Here is an 8,209-nt window from a genome sequence, read left to right as displayed (position 1 = left end):
TCTTTTCTGAGACGTGATTTTTAACTAGGTTGCGACCTGACTTTCTGAGATAATTGCTTAATTTCGCTTTCTATGTTTTATTTAAATCGTGAGAGCTCCGCGGTCAATGCCTTATTTGGCGCAATTTCTGTCTTTTGCAGCTGCGTTGTTTCTACTTGTTTCAAGGGCCACAGCAACTTCGTTAATGCACCTATACCCATCTTTGTCGTATTTTCTGCCTTCTCTAATGTTTCAAGTACGATCCGCTTTGCACCCCTCGCTAGTGATCACCCCTATTTCGCGGTTCTTCTGACCTTCGCAATCTCTCGTTCTAGAAATGTTCGGAGCGTCACTAACTTATTTTTCATTTCCATCGTTTTATGTTGTATCGACTGAATTTCGACACTAACGTTCTGAAGTTTACTTCCCATTTCAGCACTAACATTTTGAATTTTACTTCCCATTTCAGACCGTATTTCATCATTCTCCTGTTTGATTCGGTCTCCCAATTCAGCGCTTGTTTCATCATTGCCCTCTTTTATATGATCTCCCAGTTCAGCGCGTACTTCATCATTCCCCCTTTTTATTTGGCTTCCCAATTCAGAGCTGACCTTTCGAATTTTATTTCCCATTTCTGAGCTGACCTTCTGGATTTTACTTCCAATTTCACTTCCCATTGCTTTTAGGTATGCAAGGATATCCAACACACCTGTGTTACCTAAATGTTTTCTCCTATTGTAACTTTCTCTTCCTCTACTCTTATTAGGTGTTCTTCTCCCCTTTTCTCCTTTCATTTCTTGGTATGCAAGAAAGTCAGCACCGCACGCCCCTGATATGCTGCCTCGTGACGATGTCACTGACGGCGCTCTACCACAATTCTTAGTGGTTCTGCGTTCACTTGGACTCCCTACATTATAGTCCCCTATCTTTACGATTGCTTCAGTGTGTCTCTGTTCCACATCTTCGCTATCAGATTGTCCACCACGGGCTTGACTGTGTCTGTCGTCCTCAAAAAGTTCCCTAGGATCTGTATTCTCCTCGCCTGTGCCTTGTGCTGCTAACAAAGCTCTTTCTCATCCCATAGGCTTTCTTGGCTAAACCGTGTATCTGACATTTCTATATTGTTACAACTAGTGATCTGTTGTGCTACTAAGCGCACTTTCGCACTAGTTATCATGAACTGATCCCTTATAATAGATCTCTCTTAAAAGTGTATACAATTTACAATTCCCACATTTATTATGTAAGGACATGTATCATAAAATATCTACAACAAACAATCTAAACTAACGAAAACGTCATGAACGAGCAGTGTCGTTACAATACAAACAAAGTTCAACGAAAAATGACATAACGTAAATATCAATAAATTTCACCCAGCGGGCTGAAGCGCAACGTCTCTGAAAAGGAATACATTAAAATACGAAAATATTATTTTTAATGTTATCGCATGACTTTACCACTGCAAACTATACACGCAAGCTGGTGATCGCCCGCATCTCGTGGCCGTGTGGTAGCGTTCTCGCTTCCCACGCCCGGGTTCCCGGGTTCGATTCCCGGCGGGGTCAGGGATTTTCTCTGCCTCGTGATGGCTGGGTGTTGTGTGATGTCCTTAGGTTAGTTAGGTTTAAGTAGTTCTAAGTTGTAGGGGACTGATGACCATAGATGTTAAGTCGCATAGTGCTCAGAGCCATTTGACCCACGCTGGTGATCACTATCAGTAACAATTAACATTATAAATGGGAAAAAAATCTTTTTTGAAAATGTCTGATGTTTCAAACAACTGTATGACTAATATCACAAGACTATAAGTAGGATCCTGGCAGGGTAAGAAATATACAAGATACTACTCCAGGTGGGTGTAAAAATTAATGTGCGCAACAGAACGCGAAAATGAAGATTTGGCCCTGTCTGATTGCCCCCTGAAGCAGATCTTAAGATCTCTTAGTGGTGGTATTACTTCCTCTTTGTTGCTCTTTAAGATATAAATTACATAAATGAACGATTGAGGTAACTAGTAACTACAAAATGATAAATGTTGATTCTGTTTATACATTCATTGCAGATTAAAATCCCCTTTTATACATTACAAATGTTTATATATCAATGTCCAATGGACATAAAGAGACAGAAATGAATTTCCTAACTAATATTACTAAGCAATTGCCCAAATCTGCCCTATTTTATGACTAGGCGATCTAATATAAATAACGCGAGATGACTGACATCATCTACATAGCAAACACTAGAAGACAATACTTTCAAAGATGATCTACAGTGATGTACAACCTCAGTGGAAATAAAACTTACGTGATCACAGCTGTTTAGCTTTATAGCACTAACAAGCCAAAGCAACTAACAATATCACCGTTTGTACTGCGTCTGGTGCGTCGGATTGATGGTTGTCGTACACGTTTGCGACGATGGAAGAACTCCAGCCACAAAATAAAAAAAAAACTCTTTCAAACACTAGGACGACAGAAGGCGGTCCTCTGAAGAGTATGATATAATACTGGTCTCTCCTCTCTGTGTTCTACAGAAAAGAAACGAGAGCTCCCAGCCACAAGACGGAATTCTGATAACATCTCCACATGAGTATAGACAGAGAAAGTGCTCCCAATTACTGAATGCTGCATACTCAAAGACGACTCCATAACCAGAGGCGAAGTCCACAATCGTATAATTTCGCAACGCTACAGTGCCTAACCGTTCTAACTATAAGATCTCCAGAAAGCAAAGACAGCAAGTCCGTCTGCACCAACAATAGCTGATACTAAGCGACCGTCAAACACGGGCGCTCAAAGCGGAAGACCTCTTCCTCTCCACCGCTGGCTTCCCAGCAAAGCTCGGCTCCCCTTCCTCTTAACAGCAGAAGGCGAATCATATTCTCGAAACCATGGAATAATCTCCCTCTCTACAGATTCTTCCGAACGCTGAATAACCACATTTTAGTCTTTTTCCGTCCAACACGGAAAGTTTGCAAGGAAATACCCTACGCCCGTTAATTAGGAATTCATATAATGGCACGCTTCTCAGAGTAAAAATCCTCAGAAATAGCCCAGCCTGCATGATTTCCGAAGTAACGCTTCCTTCTCCACCGAGCGAGGTGGCGCAGTGGTTAGACACTGGGCTCGCATTCGGGAGGACGACGGTTCAATCCCTCGTCCGGCCATGCTGATTTAGGTTTTCCGTGATTTCCTTAAATCCCTCCAGGCGAATGCCAGGATGGTTCCTTTCAAAGGGCACGGGCGACTTTCTTCCCTAATCCGTTGAGACCGATGACCTCGCTGTCCGGTCTCCTTCCCCAAACAACCCAACCCCGCTTCCGTGTTCGTCCCTGCTCCGACCAAGATTTTCAGAGTTTACGGTTATCCTTCCGCCCTAATCACAAAAGCGGCCAGCCGACACTCTATTGTGCTTCGGTGCTCAGGTGCCCCGACCGTCGGTCTTGGGGTACTTCGTGTTTATAGCAGGACCAACGCGCCTGTACGGGCTTTTCCACCCAGGGCCTGAGTTGCGCCTACCTTTTTATTTCCACTGGCATTCCAACCTCTGTTAGTATATGTTATCATTCGTTACGCTGTTTTGATAATAAAGACGATCCATCACCTTTCATGCAATAAGTGTTAAAAACTATTTACGAGGTGTATGTGACAATGTCAATCTTCTTTAAATATTCATACATACGATGTGCAGCCTATCAAATGATGCCTAATTGCGGTTGTAAATCACGGCAAAGTATGTAGATGAGTGCTTGTAAGGTGCGAAACTTAGCCACCTAAGTCTATGATGTAGTTCCTTCAATTTTTCTTAAAAACACGGATTCTGACCAAACTATTTCTTTAATCACGTTGAGACTTGCAGCAGTTAATTTTTACATATATCTGCACATTTTGACCAAATTTTGTGTTTCTAGCTGTATTATTTAGCCCCAGTTATTTCATTCTTAAAACGATGCATTTAGGGAAAAATATTGACCTGATCCTTCTGAGATTTGACAGTTTACAAATTAATTTACTAAAGCACATGCCAACAAAGCGTGGAAAGGCAACTTCAACTTTTAATTCCATTGTTAAATCTTGGTACAGTGCCTGCGCGAGACGCATTGTGGTGCCGCGGTGGTACTAGCAGTGAACTGGGGTAAGTCCCGGCACACTCGCTCGCCTCTGTACCTCTTCAGTGATAGAGCGCTTGTTTCGCCACACAGGGATTGGTAGTTGACCTTCAACAAAATGTTCAAATGTGTGTGAAATCTTATGGGACTTCACTGCTATGGTCATCAGTCCCTAAGCTTACACACTACTTAAATTAAATTATCCTAAGGACAAACACACGCACTCATGCGCGAGGGAAGACTCGAACCTCCGCTGGGATCAGCCGCACAGTCTATGACTCTAGCGCCCTAGACCGCTCGACTAATCCCGTGCGGCTCACCTTCAACACTAACAAATGTGACGTACTGTGCGTAACTTAGCAGAAACACCAGTTGTTGTATGATTACACGATTGCAGAACAGTCACTGGAAGTGACTGGTAGTGTGGTGCATACGGAGCAATTGAAAGTGGAATGTAGCCCATAGGCAAAGGAGGTAGGTTACAAAACTGTCGTTCGACCATTACTGGAATACTACTCGTGAGCCTGGATTCCGTAACAGATAGGATTGGTAGAAGAAATGGAGAAGATCCAAAAGAAGTGCAGCACGTTTCGTTACAGATCTTTTTTTTTAATAAGCGCGAAAGCTTCACCGAGATGCTTAGCCAAATCCAGTAGCAGGCGCTAAAGTAGATGCGCCCTGAATGACGGTGTGCTGTTGAAATTCTGAGTGCGTTCTTGCCTAGGACAGTCAGCCAGTACAGAGGTTCCTCCTACGCATATCTCACGAAAAGATCATTAAGGTAAAATTAGAGAGATGAAGTCGCGCAGAAAATGGGGATGTGGCAGTGGTACACAAAACTCCTTCCATCGCACACCGAAGGGTGGCATTTGGAGTAGAGGTGCGCGTGAATATATACTACTGGTCATTAAAATTGCTACACCACGAGGATAACGTGCTACAGGCGCGAAATTTAACAGACAGGAAGAAGATGTTGTGATATGCAAATGATTAGCTTTTCAGAGAATTCACACAAGGTTGGCGCCAGTGGCGACACCTGCAACGTGCTGACATGAGGGAAGTTTCCAAGCGATTTCTCATACACAAGCAGCAGTTGACCGGCGTTGCCTGGTGAAACGTTGTTGTGATGCCTCGTGTAAGGAGGAGAAATGCGTACCATCTCGTTTCCGACTTTGATAAAGGTCGGATTGTAGCCTATCGCGATTGGGGTTTATCGTATCTCAACATCGCTGCTCGCGTTGATCGAGATCCAATGACTGTTTGCAGGATATGGAATCGGACGGTTCAGGAGGGTAATACGGAACGCCGTGCTGGATCCGAACGGCCTCGTATCACTAGCAATCGAGATGACAGGCATCTTATCTGCATGGGTGTAACGGATCGTGCATCCACGTCTCGATCCCTGAGTCAACAGATGGGGACGTTTGCAAGACAATAACCATCTGCACCAACAGTTCGACGACATTTGCAGCAGCATGCACTACCAGCTCGGAGACCATGGCTGCGTTTACCCTTGACGCTGCATCACAGACAGGAGCGCCTGCGGTGGTGTACTCAACGAAGAACCTGGGTGCACGAATGGCAAAACGTCATTTTTTCGAATGAATCCAGGCTGTGTTTACAGCATCATGATGGTCGCATCCGTGTTTCGTGACATCGCGGTTAACGCACATTGGAAGCGTGTATTCGTCATCATCATACTGGCCTACCACCCGGTGTGAAGGTATGGAGTGCTATTGGTTACACGTGTTGGTCTCCTTTTGTTCGCAATGACGGCATATTAAACAGTGGACGTTACATTTCACATGTGTTACGACCGGTGGTTCCACCCTTCATTCGATCCCTGCGAAACCCTACATTTCAGCAGGATAATGCACGACCGCATGTTACAGGAGCTGTACAGGCCTTTCTGGATACAGATACCAATTGAAAACGTCTGTTCAGTGGTGGCCGAACAACTGGGTCGTCACAATACGCCAGTCACTACTCTTGATGAACTGTGGTATCGTGTTGAAGCTGCATGGGCAGCTGTACCTGTACACGCCATCCAAGCTCTGTTTGACTCAATGCCCAGGCTTATCAAGGCCGTTATTACGGCCAGAGGTGGTTGTTGTGGGTACTGATTTCTGAGGATCTATGCACCCAAATTGCGTGAAAATGTAATCCCATGTCAGTTCTAGTATAATATATTTGTCCGTTTATCGTCTGCATTTCTTCTAGGTGTAGCAATTTTAATGGCCAGTAGTGTAGATGTAGAACTGAAAGATGCTGCACTACTTACTTTTGGAAATAATTTAAAGAGTAAATGAACTACTGGAATCGAACTAGGAACTCAAGATACCTCCACTGTCCAACTTTTCCAAACAAGCAATATTTTAATTAATATCAATAAATTAAAATATCGATATACATTCCCGGAAAAGACCAAAACACTCTTTTAGAGGATCCCAATTCACTCAAGATTTATTGATGCAACAGTGCATACGGAGTACGTATTATGATTGCAAAGGTTTTAAATTTGTGGTAAGATCATATGGGACTAAACTGCTTAGATCATCGGTCCCAGAGCTTACACACTACTTAATCTAACTTAAACTAACTTACGCTATGGACAACACACACACCCATGCCCGAGTGAGGAGTCTAACCCCAAGACCGCGCGGCTACACAGTGCGGCACAAAATTATTACAATTACAAATCAGTAGCATAAGTGGTTCTGAGGGACCGGGTGTCGAACTACGCTGTAACACTCATATTAGTATGAGGTGTAACCATCAGGAGTGGCAATGCAAGAGCCGACTCTAGTATCCAGTCGATCGTACAGATGACGAATACTATCATGGGATACTTCGTGCCAGGACTGCTCGGCCGGTTCAAGTAGTTCTGTGAGAGTTGTTGGCTGACGAGTCGCACGAGTCACGTCTCATCCCATCATGTCCCACACGTGCTCGATTGGAGACAAGTCTGGAGAAGGTACCGGCAAGGAAGTTGCTGTACACTACATTCGTAGTGCCCCCGCCCACTGTACTCATTACTCGCTCACCGGCCACTTTTTCTGTGCGAATGCACAAACAGTGCCCGAACTCTTACGGGAATCGGCAACGCGCCGCGAGTAATGAGTACAATAGGCGGGGGCACTACGAATGTAGTGCGGGACAATACGTTGAGAATGTGGGTTTCGCGGGAGGCGTGTCAGAGATAAATCCCTGCAGTCGCACTATCGTCTGTGTCCTCGGTGGCTCAGATGGACAGAGCGTCTGCCATGTAAGCAGGAGATCCTGGGTTCGAGTCCCGGTCGGGGCACACATTTTCATCTGTCCCCGTTGACGTTTGTCAACGCCTGTAAGCAGGTAAGGGTGTTCATGTCATTGTAATTTCATTCTAACGAGCTGCATGGTCACCGATGATACCTTCTTAGTGTGCAGGAGGTCGAGCGGTCAGGATTAGAGAGTGGGCATCCAGGGCTGCCGTTAAATGACAAAACAGTAAATTAAGTACAATGAACAGGATATATTTCAATATAAGGAGTACAAAGGGTGCGCTTAGGGTCGTACGTTAGTAGGTTTAGGCCAGTCTAGGAAGTCGAATAATTAATTAAAATGGGCAACGGAAGGAGAAATGTTTCATGTTAACTTACGTTGGTGGCCGGTCGTGAAAGGCAGAACCGCAAGCTCTGCCTTCCAAAAAGACGTCTGTTCTGCTCGAGGTCTGGATTACAAGAGAGAGAAGAAAGTATAATCTGCTCTGCAGGACGCTCCGGCGTCCACACACGTGATCGGTATCCCGCGCACGCTATTGGCTAAAATCAATGGCGTGAATTTGCTAGCAGGTGCAGCAAAGGACTCAGGGCGCCTTCTGCCAGCAGCTTTAACTGGACAGAACCGCCACGGTTTTGAAAGGCAAGCGACTTGTATCACGTAGGCACGGCGTGAATTACTCTGGGAGAAAACGTGTAAATATTCCACTGGGCCTTTGTAAGTTTCTTAAAACAATTCCCTAAAATATTCCTTGACTGGCTGCCATTCTGTACACCGGCAGAAGAACGGGTCTAACAAAATTGTGAACGTAGTGATAGCTAGTTAGCGTCTCGTGAAACAACACATGTGAAAGAGAGT

At 44.6% G+C, this 8,209-nt stretch overlaps 1 non-coding gene across 1 annotated transcript; it reads left to right on the top strand.

Moving 5' to 3' along the window:
* The first annotated feature begins 7,323 nt into the window (after positions 1 to 7,323).
* Trnat-ugu lies at positions 7,324 to 7,397 on the top strand. Its single transcript has one exon. It is a non-coding gene; the product is annotated as a tRNA-Thr (tRNA).
* The last annotated feature ends 812 nt before the right edge of the window (positions 7,398 to 8,209 follow it).

The sequence above is a fragment of the Schistocerca piceifrons genome, chromosome 6, assembly GCF_021461385.2.
Source record: "Schistocerca piceifrons isolate TAMUIC-IGC-003096 chromosome 6, iqSchPice1.1, whole genome shotgun sequence".
In the NCBI taxonomy this organism is placed as follows: Eukaryota; Metazoa; Arthropoda; class Insecta; order Orthoptera; family Acrididae; genus Schistocerca; species Schistocerca piceifrons.
Note: the sequence above shows the minus strand (reverse complement) of the source record. Positions and strands in the feature narration are given on the sequence as shown.